The sequence below is a fragment of the Nicotiana tomentosiformis genome, chromosome 10 (assembly GCF_000390325.3).
Source record: "Nicotiana tomentosiformis chromosome 10, ASM39032v3, whole genome shotgun sequence".
Taxonomy (NCBI): domain Eukaryota; kingdom Viridiplantae; phylum Streptophyta; class Magnoliopsida; order Solanales; family Solanaceae; genus Nicotiana; species Nicotiana tomentosiformis.
Genome location: NC_090821.1, coordinates 46,252,563 through 46,267,032, shown reverse-complemented (window position 1 = coordinate 46,267,032; position 14,470 = coordinate 46,252,563). Strand labels below are relative to the sequence as shown.

General features: G+C 36.3%; 1 long non-coding RNA gene across 2 annotated transcripts; it reads left to right on the top strand.

Moving 5' to 3' along the window:
- Positions 1–6,268: 6,268 nt before the first annotated feature.
- On the top strand, positions 6,269–8,999 carry LOC104118344 (uncharacterized). Of its 2 annotated transcripts, none has more exons than XR_004512630.2 (2): positions 6,269–8,655; positions 8,764–8,999. It is a non-coding gene; the product is annotated as an uncharacterized lncRNA (long non-coding RNA). The 2 variants fall into 2 exon arrangements; XR_691244.4 differs by having other exon boundaries at positions 8,759–8,999.
- The last annotated feature ends 5,471 nt before the right edge of the window (positions 9,000–14,470 follow it).

The following is a 14,470-nucleotide window of genomic DNA, read 5'->3' as shown; positions in this document are numbered from 1 at the left end:
CCATGATTATATCTTTAATTGTATCATCTAATTTGTGATTTGGGATGAAATACTGGGGAAGAAGATGAAGTGTTCTTGAGTTAGATTTTTGGGATTTTGAATGGGATTTTGTTATCGGATTGGAGTAAATTTGGTATGGTTAGACTCGTGAGTGAATGGGCTTTCATGGGTTCGGGCCAATTTATGATTTTTGGCTTATAATTTCGTATTTTCTTATGGAATTGATTCTTTTAGCTTATATTAATTATATCGTACTACTTATGGCTAAATTCGGAGCGTTTGGAGATTGATTCGAGGGGAAAAGGCATTGCAGAGTAGGATTTTTGCGCGTTTGAGGTAAGTAACAGTTTTAAATCTGGTTTTGAGGGTATAAAACCCCGAGGATTAGTATGATGTGAGTGTTTGGAGGTGATGCACATAGTGAAGGGCGTGTGAGCATGCACCGTGAGGGATTGTGACTTGGCCTGTCCCGTGAGACTGTAAAGTCAAATAGCCATTGTTACTACTTGTTCTTTTCCTTGCCTTTGAGCAATTGAATGCCTTTCATGTTAGAAACTATGTTTAGGCCTTGTGATATCACTGTTGGGACCCGCAGTGGTCGTATACTTATTGAATCGAATGCTAATTACTGTCTTGTACTTAGTCACAGTCTTACTTGTGTGTTATATCTCTGTTCCCTCTCATTTCTTATTGATACGTATTGTATTCTCTATTAGGGCTGATTATCATGATATTCTATGAGCCCGAGGGGCTGTAGAGGTTAGTGACTGAGATAGGGTCTGAGTGCCGAGCTGTGAACTACGTGAGGGTATATGGATCAGGTTGCACACCGCAACGAGCCTTATGGCTATTTATGGACTGTAGATCGGGTTGCACGCTGCAACGAGCCTTATGACTACTTATATGATTGGGTCGGGCTGTACACCGCAGCGATATAACACTTGGGCTGGAAGGAGCTCCTCCGGAGTCTGTACACCCCCAGTGAGCGCATGTACCTATTGAGAGTGTGTATTGAGGGCTGAGAGCCGAGAGTATGAGCTGATGAGATGAGTTGAGTGACTGCTGCCTTGAGAGGCTGTACTTGCTTTTATTTATTGTTGCACTTAGTGTCTATCTGATGTTGTTATGAAATTTCTGAAAGATTCATATCTGTTTTACTTGAGCTCGAACTGATTTGACTTATACCACCGGATTTGAAAGCATGTTCACTTTTTTGTTGAAAATATTTGAAATGATCTGTTTTATTATAGTTCGTCACTGCTTCTCAGTTTCTTATTTAATTCAGTTACTTGCTGAGTTGGTTATACTCATGCTATACCATGCACTTCATGTGCAGATCCGGGTATGTACGATTCTAACAGTCATTGAGTTCGTGCGCGGGCTGATTATCGGAGACTTACGAGGTAGTTGTTGGCGTCCGCAGTCCTTGTTTCTCCTTTCTTATTATCTTTTCTCTCTTGTATTGGCATTTGGCACAGACTGTAGTAGACTTTGTTTCTAGATTGGTTATTAGATACTCATGACTTAGTGACACCCCGATGTTGGGCTATTTTTTCGCACTTATATTTTATTTGGGTTTTACCCCCGTATTTATGAGAAACTCCGGTTATTTTAAATGTCTTAATTCATTTCTGTTAAATTTTGAAAGTGTTTTGGAAAGATCGGCTTGCCTAATATCGCAATAGGCGCCATCACGACGGGTTAGGTTTTGGGTCGTGATAAGTATGGTTCGCTTGGCGAGTGGTGTTAGTTGGGTGTCAGTTAGATCTAGGAGGTATTTTGGGACGTGACAAAGTTGGTATCAGAGCTTAGGCTTTAAGTCCGGGGTCATGGAATAGTGTTTGGTAGAATCTTGTTCATGGGTATGTAAACGCCCACACTTATGACTTTGAGGCTACTAAACATTTAGGATATTTTCCTTCTTTCACTCCTTATTCGTGCATTAAGTTGTATCGAGTTTAAACTTGACATGTCCATTTCGCAGACGGTTAGAACACACATATCCTCCTCTACTGTACGATACAATTGACTTGGAAATGTTAATAAATATATGTGAATGGAGAAGTGGCCTAGGATATGATTTCTCCCTAAGCACGAATCATTCAACACTCGAATTAATGGATACAATCTTTTATTATGAGTTTGGTGAGAAGAGAAAAGGAGTTATGTGGGTATGCAAGAGGTGTAATAAATTAGCCACGTCTAGATTGTTGGACTTGATGGTGAAATATATTTGAGAAAAGTGCTTATATAGTTCTCAACCTAATGCCTCTTGAAGCGATTTGATAGTATTAGTGGTATCGTGATAGTGATGTTATATGGGTGACAGTAGCGTAAGAATGAATAATTCAAGTGCATTAAGTATATTTATGGTACTGGAACTACGTGTGCAAAACCTGTTAATGGTGAGAGTCCGTATATGAATGCTAGCTTGTGAGAGAAATAAGAGTTAAGTATATGGCTATGCACCAATATAATAAGAGGTTGAGTATGAAACTTAGCATATAATGATATTATTAGCCATTAAAGTAAGATAAAAATGTAAGAGTAGTGAGACTGTCACACAACAAGCAGAAATAGATGGACTCTAAATGAAGTTGAGAACAAAAAATATAAATAAAAAAAAAATGACATGACTATTTGTAAAGAGTAATCAGTTTATACAATTTTGTTAACATGTGTTGTATGCGATAAATCATATATTTGAGTAAGAAGAGCAACATGTTATAAGATGATCGAGTATATGGGGATTAGAAGGAAAGAAAAGGATTTGAGTACTTAGATCTATTATTTGATTTTATTCTAAATGGGAGAGTTTTACTATTGAGACGATTTATCGGATATGTGTGAACATGGTTCAGAGTTGTGATACATTTACGAATTTGTTAAAACTTAGCATGGTTGACTCGAGGTCATCTTGGGCCTGCACTAGTCGATTTCGTGTTTCCTTACACTTGCTTGCCGTGAGAGACTGTCAAATTTTCTATTTCGATTGAGCCTAGTACATAGGGTTCACTTGGTATGCCTCTAGACAAAACTATATCGTTAATTAAATGTTCTAGATATGATAAGTAAAAGGTATGTGTTGTATTTAACTATAACTTGGGGTACTAGAGTGAATAACCGATTATTGAGTTAGTCTTTGTGGTTAATGAATTTCCGAATATATTTTCAGAGGACTTATCGAGTTTTTCACTTATTAAGGAGAAAGACTTGGGTATTAATATATTCCTAGGAACTTAGTCTATATTTATTTTCATGTTATAGAATAGCTTTGTGAGGTCAAAGTAACTAAAAGAAAAAGTTGCAAGACTTGGGGGTTAAGAGGTCACTAGACCAAATATATCGCTTTTGAGGTGCTTAAGTTCTATTAGTTGAGAAAAAAAAAAATAAACTGGTGGATCTATATCAACATTTATCGATAATTGATAGATGACGTGCTATGAATGACAAGTATCTTTTTCATACTTAGGTGATTTGTGCCCTAAGCTACATGGTGTTATCTTATGTTCAAAAATAGAGTTGTGATTCGAACACCATGAGTGAAATATAAAAGAGTTAGATATTCGGAAGAACATATTCTAAGAGTTGTTATGGTTGGTGTGAACATATGGTGATGTCTTTCACATAGTAAAAGGCACTAGTAATCGTCATGGAGTAGATGAACCGAGTATTTAAATAGTTCTTTAGTCTTCTAATTATTATGTTTATTGATGACATATGAAAATATTTTCATAGTTGATAGAAACATACACAACGGTTGAGGATAGTCCCATGGACATCGAGATAATGCCGATTAAATATAGAAGTTATAAGTGTTAATTTCTATTATTATAATATTTTTGGGCCTTGTGATGTCTAGTAAAAGGGTGATAGATGGATGATATTATGCTTACTAAGGCTAGAGCACATGTGACATCATAATTGTCTTTGTTTGTGCAAGTAAAATTCATCAACTTTTAGAGGCGGGACCTTGATAGTGAATAGCGATAGAGCACTATAGCTTAAGAGTTAAACGTGTATACAATCATGGGGTTGACTTGAGGATATTTGTACTCTATAAGATGGAATGTTTATAAAATTTAGTAACTTCAAGATCCACAAATATGGCTTAGAATAAGAGAACGAGACTAACAATGACAGGGGTGATATGAGATAAAAAAAATATATATTGTGTTTCGGTGTTTGAATTGTTCACATGTTAAATGCGAGTGATAGAGACTCAAAAATTTACCGCAAACATGGTTGCTTCCGAGAGAAATCGAAAATAGATAATTGTAGACTTTATAGTTAGTCTACACATTCGTTGAGTTAGTTTTGATCCTAGTTTCGGTGATTGTGATAGGCTCAGTGAGATCGTGCACCTGATTATGTATGAATTACTTATAGAATATACTAACTTTCGTACCAATCTGTGCGAGAGATAGTGCAATGGCAAGAGATGCTCGTATCGTTATGCGTGACAAGGGTAATAGTGCGTAAGAGTGTCATGTAGGAGTGTATGGATGTGTTCTATCGCCACCGTGTGTGAGAAATATATAGGAGCGTTTGAAGGTGTTCCAGTGCTGCTGTGTGTAAAATTTGTGGATGTGTTTTACTGTAGGATTGGGGTTGTGGCGCTTGGATGTGTTCCAGCGCAATGGAAGTGTGAGAAAATATAAGCATCTAGTCCAACACGAGCCATATAGATATTACTAGTGAGTGATTCATGATCAGTTGCTTTTAACCAAGGTCCTACATGATAATAGCTACTAACTCGATATGAGATCTTATCGTTTGAATACGGGATGACTTCGGACAATATAGATCAGATAAGGGTTCATGAAAGGGAAAAAAAATATTTTGAAGGTTTCTCCCATGAAAGAGGTTATAATATGTCGTAAAAACGATACGTTCATGACCATAAACATATAATTCATCTCGAGGAAGTGTAACTAATTGAAAATATGACTTACGAGAAAGGTTCAATATCTAATGTTGATAGACAAGTGTGATAACTAAGGTCGAAAAAGATTGCTTAAGTGAAAATGTTGTGGCGCATATCCAATTGAGAAAGCTAAGTGAGAGTACGAGACAAACATGCATGTACCATAGTTGTTTAAGAAATCGGGTACACTTTCTCGAACACTTATTTAACTGGGGTAGAATGTAATAGGTCGAAATTATTTAAATATTAATTAACTATTTGAAAGAAGAAGAAATTTAGTTAGTAGTTATTGGGCCAAACACTATACAACCTTAGAAAATAATTTTCACAAAAGGATAAAGAATCTGGGCCAAACCCATTCTCCTAGCTGCCAGGTTTGAAGCCACGCTTGGAAAACATAAGTAAAAGGGGTTTGTTAGTTCTAAGGACCCGTTTGGTCATAAATTTTGCCAAAATAAACTTGGATTTTATTTGGCAAACGTATGTTTGGTCATAGATTTTGCCTACATTTTGGCCAAATTCCAAATTCCAAATCTCAAAACCAGCTCAAGCCAAAATATCACTATTATATTTTTTTAAAATTGCCCTAAACTTTTGTATTTTATAAAAGAGCTCACTATTTATTATTTTGTAACGATGTTGCTTCGTCTTCTCGGTCATCTGATAGTGTATCATGTAGTTCATTATAAAAATAATAATTTTGTATCAAATTTATTTATGTTCAGGACTATGGTTTGCGATAATATAATAAATATTATTGATAATGGTATTGTTGGTATTTGTGATAGTTTTAGAACTTGTGGGTATAAATCATATTTCATGTTTTTTCAAACTAAATTTCACCCAAAACAGATGTCCAAACACATTTTTATCTTCAAACCAAAATTCACCCAAATCAGATTTTTCAGAATAAATTTGGAAATCTATAGCCAAACTCTAGTTAAGATACCTGGAGGAGCAGAGTGACGGCACTGTAATTAGATAGGGAAAAAAAAAGGCTACAGGGGAGTGTGGTGGAGAGGACGACGGCTGTATCAAGAGTTAGGAGTGGACAATTCTTGCAACTCAACATTGGTGCTCAGTTACAATATTTGGCCCACCCATTAATTGTTCCTCAAAGTAAGAAGGGATACTATTTGTAATTATATTATAGTAGAGATAAGAATAGAATTGGGGAACAAGAGTGGCAGACATTATGGCACTTTTGATGCCTTGGAAATAGACATGAAATCTATATAATTATAATTGAGGGACTAAGAGAGGTGATGTGACAACATTATAATCTATATAATTATAATTGCCTTTAAATATTTAGATTATTATAATAATTTAAAAGAAATACTCAAAGTTGTTTTCCCAATTGAATAGTCGCTACCTATATTGAAAAGTCATATTTTTCGATAATTTCTTCTGTTATCTTTCTCCGGTGCACACCTTGAACTCGAATTCGTCACGGGAAATCCAAAAATATTTGGGTAGTTTTGTTGGAATATTAAGTAGTTTGATTTTTAAAAATGCAAAATGCGGAGGAGATGAAGTTGGAGTTGAACAATTTACTTTGAATCTCTCTACTTACGAAAACCAACTTCAGCAGGTAATAGGTAATACCCTAATTTATTTCCTCTGTATTTTTTTATGTTCTCCAAAGAATTTTCTTCCTCAATTTCGTTTTAATTTTGCGATATTTAATTTAAAACCCTTTTTCTCTTTTTGTTTAAATTCTCCCAAATAAAAGCTTCCTCTAAACCAACTTTTGGCCCCGAAAACTCCGTCACATGGTCATTCATCTTCTCTATTTGAGTGCAAAGATATCTCATCGACCCATTATTTTCATGATCACATCCACCCATAGTGTGTGTGTCTACGTGGTCGAATTTTCACATTCTGATCTTTATTTAAGTTTTTGTTTTTCCCCTTTTTCTTTTATTTCCTTGAATGGTGCAGTCGTAGGTAAGGCCTTTGAAAAACAAAAAAGAGAAGAAGCACAGGAAGTAAATGATGTATAGATAAAAATGTTGCCTATATTACTATATGAATATTGCAGAAAGGCCAGACTTTAACAAGGTTCTGACTTACCTTTTTCAATTGAGTGAGAGTGGTCCTGACGTTTGATGGAATTAGGCAGGGAAATGGAGAAGGCTTATCAAACCAGCGACTTCGAGCATTCTTTTCGGTTAAACAATGTCTTTTTTTGTGTGTAAACAAAGGTGATGTCCATCCCGCTAATAAAATATATCTAAAGGAGGTGCTTCAAATCTTTTGGTTTTAACACCTGTGTTGCCCCACATATTTGTGAACATCATTCACATATTGAAAATTTTTATGGTCCGGTCCTTTCCCGAACCTCGCACATAGCGGTAGTTTAGTGCATGGCTGCCTTTTTATTCACATAATGAAAATAGCCTATTTTTGAGGAAAACATCTGAACTATCACTCTAATTTACTGGAATTTATTTTTATTTCCATTGTAATATTTGTTGTTATGCTATGTAGACCCTTTTTTTTTACATAAGGATGGTATACATAACCTTCTTGGCATATATCTGATGGTATCCTACCCGGCTGGTTTTTTTGAACCTTCAAGAGTGCTTTTTATTCAAAATTATGTATGTTAATTATTTCTTAAATTTGTTCACATATTATAGGTGTGCCACTTTGGTATGAATCTGTTATTTCAGTAAGACATCATATTGAGTATCTAACTCAAGTGTAAACAAGCGATTGATTGATATGTGCGTGTTTTGCTTTTATCTTGCCCAAGCAGTAGTCCTTTGATAAATAGTAGTCTTTATGGATGAATCGGTTTGTTTATGATATAAAACATTTATTTTGTTTAATTTTTTGAGTTCAACTGGCTAGATCTAATAAAAGTGAAAAGGTTTGAGTAGGATAAAGGTTAGTACGTAATGTACCACTGTTGAAACTTTAGCACTATTACTCGCTAGAGGTAAATCTCCCCTTTTGATTTTGTTAATTGCTTATATATATCTGTTTTTTTGATTTTTCATGTATTTTTATATTCTGAATTGTTGATAGTAAAGTCGAGAAGGCGTTTGATGTGACAAATAACAAGGGGAAAAAGCAACAATTAGGTTTAAGGTGGAAAACTCAAAATTACATGTGAGCTTTGGAGAAATTAAAGAAATATAAAGTATAAAGGGGGAAGTCTTGGAAGAGTATTGGTCTGATTTTGTAGGAAAAAAGCAGGAAAATAGAACTGTTGAATATCAGAAGAGGGATAAAGTTATTTAAGTAGAAACAAGAAAAACATGAATTGTTGAATGTGAGAAGAGGGATGAAATTATTTAAGTAGAAACAAGAAAAGCATGGGAGCAAAAGAAGGCAGGCGGTAGTATGGTGGAAGGGTTTTTAAGTTTTTAAGGCGGTAGTATGACAAGAGGGGTTGATCTGATGGTAAGCAACATCCACTTCCAACCAAGATATTGTGAGTTCGAGTCACCCCAAGAGCAAGGTGGGGAGTTCTTGGAGGGAAGGATGCCGAGGGTCTATTGGAAACAGCCTCTCTACCTCATGGTAGGGGTAAGGTCTGTGTACACACTACCCTTCCCATACCCCACTAGTAAAATTATACTAGATTGTTGTTGTTGTTGTTAGGGTTAGTCCTGCTTGGATCTTCTTTACAGTTGTTGTTTTGGTTCTTAGATTGTGTAAAATAAAAAATAAAAATACAAGGATATGGAGCTGAACGTTGCTACTATGGATGTAAGGTTAGTAATTTCTCCATCCTTAGAGTTAATATGCCATTTCAAGACTATTGTACATCAATTTTAATATAGCTAAGTAATACTTATAACTTTATATGAATCTCAGTACAGTGCTTTCTTCAGCGTGTTTCAGAGGTTTCCTATGGTGAGGGCTCATGAGCACGATCTTGAAGAAAGTTTTTAGTGGAGACGAGCTCCGACAATATGGTTCAAATGTCATTTGATATGTATTGCGAGAATTTTATATTTTTTACTATGAGTCCATAATGCAGAGCTTGGAAAGGCAGACTCATGGTCAGATTCAATTCTATGAATGAAAAAGAAGTCAGCTTCTGAGTGGCATTACACATGTGGCATATTTTTCGATTATATTTCATATGTAATATTCTCCGTATCAGATGTAATTTGCGCATGCAATCCGCATGCATTTACTTGGAAAGGCAGACGCATTGTGAGATTCAATTCTATGAATGAAGAATAAGTCAGCCCGAGTGGAATTATACATATGGTATATTTGCCGGTTTTATTTCATATGCGATATATCTGCATATCAGGTGTATTGTTTCGCATTAATTGAAGCAATTCGCCTGTTTTACTATTTTTGCATATCTTTTTTGGGTTTACTGTATTTGCTTTCCAGTTATCTAAGTTCTTGCCCAGACCGCTAAAAAAGAACGAACAATTTATTTTACATAAATGAATAGTCATCACAGGCTTTTCCACTGGCTTCAACTGATCCAGCACACTATCTGTTACATGATTGTTTTTACTTAGAGATTTGTAAGTTGGATCAAAGTTAAAGCATATTTTGAATTTTGATTTGGTTGATAGCTTCATACGAATAGCTTCCTTCATTGTGTACCAAAAATCAAAATTAACATATTGGAGTAGATTATATTAATAGAAATTAGAGGCTTCATTAGAAACTATACTCACTTATTGGTTTGACTTTGAAAACTGCAAATAACATGGAGGCCAGTAAAATCGAAGCTAAGGAAATCGTGACAAAATTAAGCTCTTGAAATAGGTGAAAATTAGTAATATTGAGTGTTGCTTGTGCTTAAAATTAGAAATGTATAGAATAGTTTGGTTCCAATTCTGACACATGAGTTGATTTCAGTAAATATTGTACTGTGGGAAGGGCCACGACACAGACATTGAAAGTTATTGCTTCCGACAACAGATGCATTGAAAGTTATTGATCGAGGGTTAACTTTTCATGCATCATATCATTGTATAATACTAAAAGATGTTTAATGAGATATATGAAGTTCTCTATGTTATAACTCTATAGATTATCTTTTCTTTCTGCAAGAACATACTATAATTTTCCATATTTATGTGTGGAAAAAAAAATAAATCATAAATTCGGCGAGTTCGATTCACGTATATTAGTGAATTCAAGTGAAGAATTTGGTATTTATATCTTTATATTTACTATGATAATGATTGGAAGAATAATAGTTATATGCAAATGATCTTAAGGAAAAAAAAAAAAGAGAAGTAAATGTAGGATTTGGAAATCAAAATGAGAATTCGTTCAGATTGTGCACTTGAACATATTTGGACTTCGGTATTAAAACTAAGGCACTGTTTCGCTACTAATTCTTAAGTTAGGCAGATTTTGACTTTTTCTCTGGTTTGAGTATTACTTTAGAAGAATTGTAATTAGATATTAAGTTGGATTGAGATATTGAGAAGTAATTTGATAATATGGCACTTAGTAGATAAAATGTTAGGATTCAACTCTAAGCTTGAAAGTAGGGATATTTATATTTGACTCCGACTAGCCTAATTGATATCGTTAATTAATATTTTGAATAGATTGAGACCATTGGAGGCCGTTTGGTTGGTGTTCTAGGCGTTGCAAAGTTGGGGAACTTCCCGTTAGAGAGGTAAGTGAGACTTTAAGCTTTGATGCTTGCTTTTCTAAAACCCGTTTTAAAAAATATGTTTTCTCTGCATGGTCCATGTGTTGAGACAATCGTGCACTTGGCAGAGTCAGTGGTCTTAGACTAGCCACAAATACATTATTTTATAAGTTGTTTGATGGCATGCTACGGCTATGAGCCATGATGTTGAGTTTGATATTTTGATACAGTTGTGAGCCATGGTGTTGAGTTTAATACTTTGATACGTCTGTGATCCATGATATTGAGTTTGATACTTTGATACGTCTGTGATCCATGATATTGAGTTTGATACTTTGATACGTCTGTGATATGGTGTTGAGTTTGATACTTTGATACGGTTGTGAGCCATGATGTTGAGTTTGATACTTTGATACGGCTGTGAACCATGGTGTTGAGTTTGATATGGCTATGAGCCATGATATTGGGGCATTGTGTATGCCTTTATACATCACTCAAGTATTGTGTATGCTTCTTGATATATTTGGGGCATTGTGTATGCCTCAGCGAGCATTGTGTATGCTCCGTTACATATTTGAGGCATTGTGGTGTCGTTGTGGTCTTATAGAGGTGTTGGTTAATTTCTTTCACTGCAGTTATGACAAGTTCATAGTGGGTAGTGGGTTGAGATACGTGTATTCTTGTTAGTTAATTATTGTTAACTCTCTTAATACTATATATTGTGTTATGGTATAATTATCATGTTTAGTATATTGTTCTTGTTGTGGTGTGTTTTGTATTTTCTAACACTTGTACCAGAGGTATTTAAAGTGGCGGGTCGAGCATCTTACTGGGTTATATTTACGTATAACTCATTCCTTACTTGCATGTCTATGCAGATACTATTGGTGAAGACGGAGCTAGTAGCTGACGAGTTCGCTAGAGTTAATTCAGTTATTGAGGTGAGCCACCGCATTGTTCGTGGAGGCTGCTAAAAGAGTCTTTATTATTTATTCATATGGTGTTTGTTGCAATTCTCTTAGATGCTCCATGATTTAGTGTGGGATTTGGGCTAGAATTTCAGTATAATATTTTGATATATTAATTGTTCGTAATTTAGTTGTCAGATTATTTGGATACTCTTGTGATTAATCAAATACTATAAATTAATAGCTAAGGTAAGAAAGTATGGTCCGCGTGGCAGGTGGTGTTAGTTGGGTGCCAGTTATGTCTAGGGGGTATTTTGGGATGTGACAAAAGCTTTCTGGGAAGACGCCCGGACTTTGCACACAACTCGAGGAAGGCTAAAACATAATTTTTAAGGCTTCAGATCACAAAATTAGGTTTTAAAACATAGGATGGCCTACAACGTGCTAGGAGTCGTTACAAAATTAGGTTTTAAACCAGTCGAGTCGTTACATCCTCCACCACTTAAATATACGTTCGTCCTCGAACGTGCCAGGAGTCGTTACAAAGCTATCAAATCACGTTGTAACCTTACTATGCATATACCCGGGGGTGATCCCACGTCACCCTGCTCCATATAAGCCTGCCAACACAACATGACTAGAGATCCTTACTTCGACCTTGGTCCTTAAACCTTAGAACCCAATCTCTAACATCCTGAATTCATTACAAGACCCGAATCTCACATCTACACACTGTATTAGACTGAACAAGCTGTATTAAGTCATAACCAAAATCCCAAGTGTAATCACATAGTACACCCCCATCACTCAGACACCCACAGCAGGAGCTGCTGACCACCATTACTGCCCAAAAATAAATCTAGTGCCGGTAGCAAACCTTATATCGATTAGAGCCTCGTTCAAAACCTTCATACCCTGCCGATAATGAAAGAAACACGCATAACCTCTTAACCACTCATCTGATCAATAAGCCAAGAAACTCACTCATCCGATCAGGGTCATTGCCCAAATCCTCAGCAAAATATGGTATTATTCTTCCAAACCTTCCTCATCCCAATACAATAGTGCATATCTCAAGTCTAGAAACCTCATCTCAGCCAATACAAGCAGCCCCACCGACAAGTATCAACAATAATCATATGGAGCCCCACACAACACGGTCCCGAACACCAACAAGTAATAATTCAGATATGACAGATAACAGTAAGAGAGTTAAATAAGAAGATTACTAAACAGGTTAAGCATGCAGGGAAATTTTAGCATTTTTCTATGAACTATTTTCAACAAGGTGGAAGAAAAACTACACGAAGTAAGCATCAGGAGTTACATTCCATCACAGTACCGTTGCGACGTGCAACCCGATCCCATCATATCAATCCATATAGGGTACCCATCAAGCCATAATACTCGGGCTCACTGATCACATGTGCGTCAATATCAAGCACAATAGAGTGAACAAAATACAACTGTGGGAAAATTATTAGAAACAAACAATACTGAGAAGGACAAGCACAGCTATGGTGCAATAAGCAAATCAACATCACGAAGACCATCTCGTCCATAGCGCCATGAGGCCTAAACTGAATTACAATATGCGTACGAAGAACCATGTAACCCTCACAACCCGTCATAGCATAAGAGAGGAACATATAACACAGACCAAGGCGCGAATAACATCTATTCCGTCCGATGATATACATGTGGTAATAGTTGCGCAGGAGCAATCAAATCCAATCTGATACAGAATACACATCCTCATTGGGCCTACTAATGGGCCTCCAAATCAACTCTAGTTATCCCCGAACGGACAAATAGCCCTCCAAAATTCCACAAGGACATAACCATAACACACACTATCATTTGGTTAGCTTTGGCCATATTTCACAGTCCACAACCACGAAACAATCGACTTCTGAGAACTCCAGTCTCCAAATCCAAAGAAAATACGAATCATCCTACCTGATCCCAACTCCACCACCCAAATGTCTAACACATCTCTCGTATACAATCATCCCACGAGGAATACTTCTATAATTCTTCCATGCCACATAACAAAATCTGAATCTCAGCGGTCAACTAACCAGGCGAGCACCGCAATATCAATGATGCATCCGTAAGTCAAAACACAATGCGCCTTCTGAAATGCACACCCTTCTCAGGCTATACCAAGTAGTAATAGCATCCATCTAGACATCTGAAACCATCTGTGTTGTCTAAGAATTCATGGTCGTCCCTTCAAAACTGAACTGTGACCTTGCACATGCAAAACTCAATATCGATCAGTCAGAAACCTTTTATTTGATCTCATACAGGAGAAAATCCCAATACGCAACATGTTCCTCACACCAGTATGAAATATTCACCTCGAACCGTGATAGAAATCATCGAGAACCCCTTGGAATTTGTTTGCACATAACCAAGATATCAGAACCGAATCCTTCTAACTCAACCAAGCCACGCAGTTGCCCAAACCTCATGAGCATTGCCACGAAACACTTGTGGAGACCTACCACATCAGAAGTACCCAAAGAACCGATCATGCCATTACCGTGTTGATCCAATTTACTATCAAACTGCCTTGTTTCCTTCGAGTTCCTTCCAAATTACTCTCAAGTTGATACCCCTCCTTGCGAGAACACCATGATCCTTACTCCAAAGCTCGCCATAAGAGATTCGAGCATAAAAACCACACCGCCCTAAGGCCCATAAGCTATTACATTCCCTCTCAGCACCCCAAAGTACCACAACTGAGACACCACTTTGAAGAGACCTTCTGTGAATCTAAAGTCGTTTCCTCCACCAATTAGTCTTCCTGATACTGAAATGCATTATCCACCATGATATAGAAATACCGCGAGCCTTTTCACCATCCAACGTAAATCTTATATTCTAGCCATAACTATTATACCACCACTTAATCTTCCTGAGTCTGAACTCATCAATAAGGCACGAGAATCAAATCTGTTCCATAATTAAACAACATGAAAAATATTTCAACACACTCATAACTCGAGACTATACATCACATCAAGACAGAAA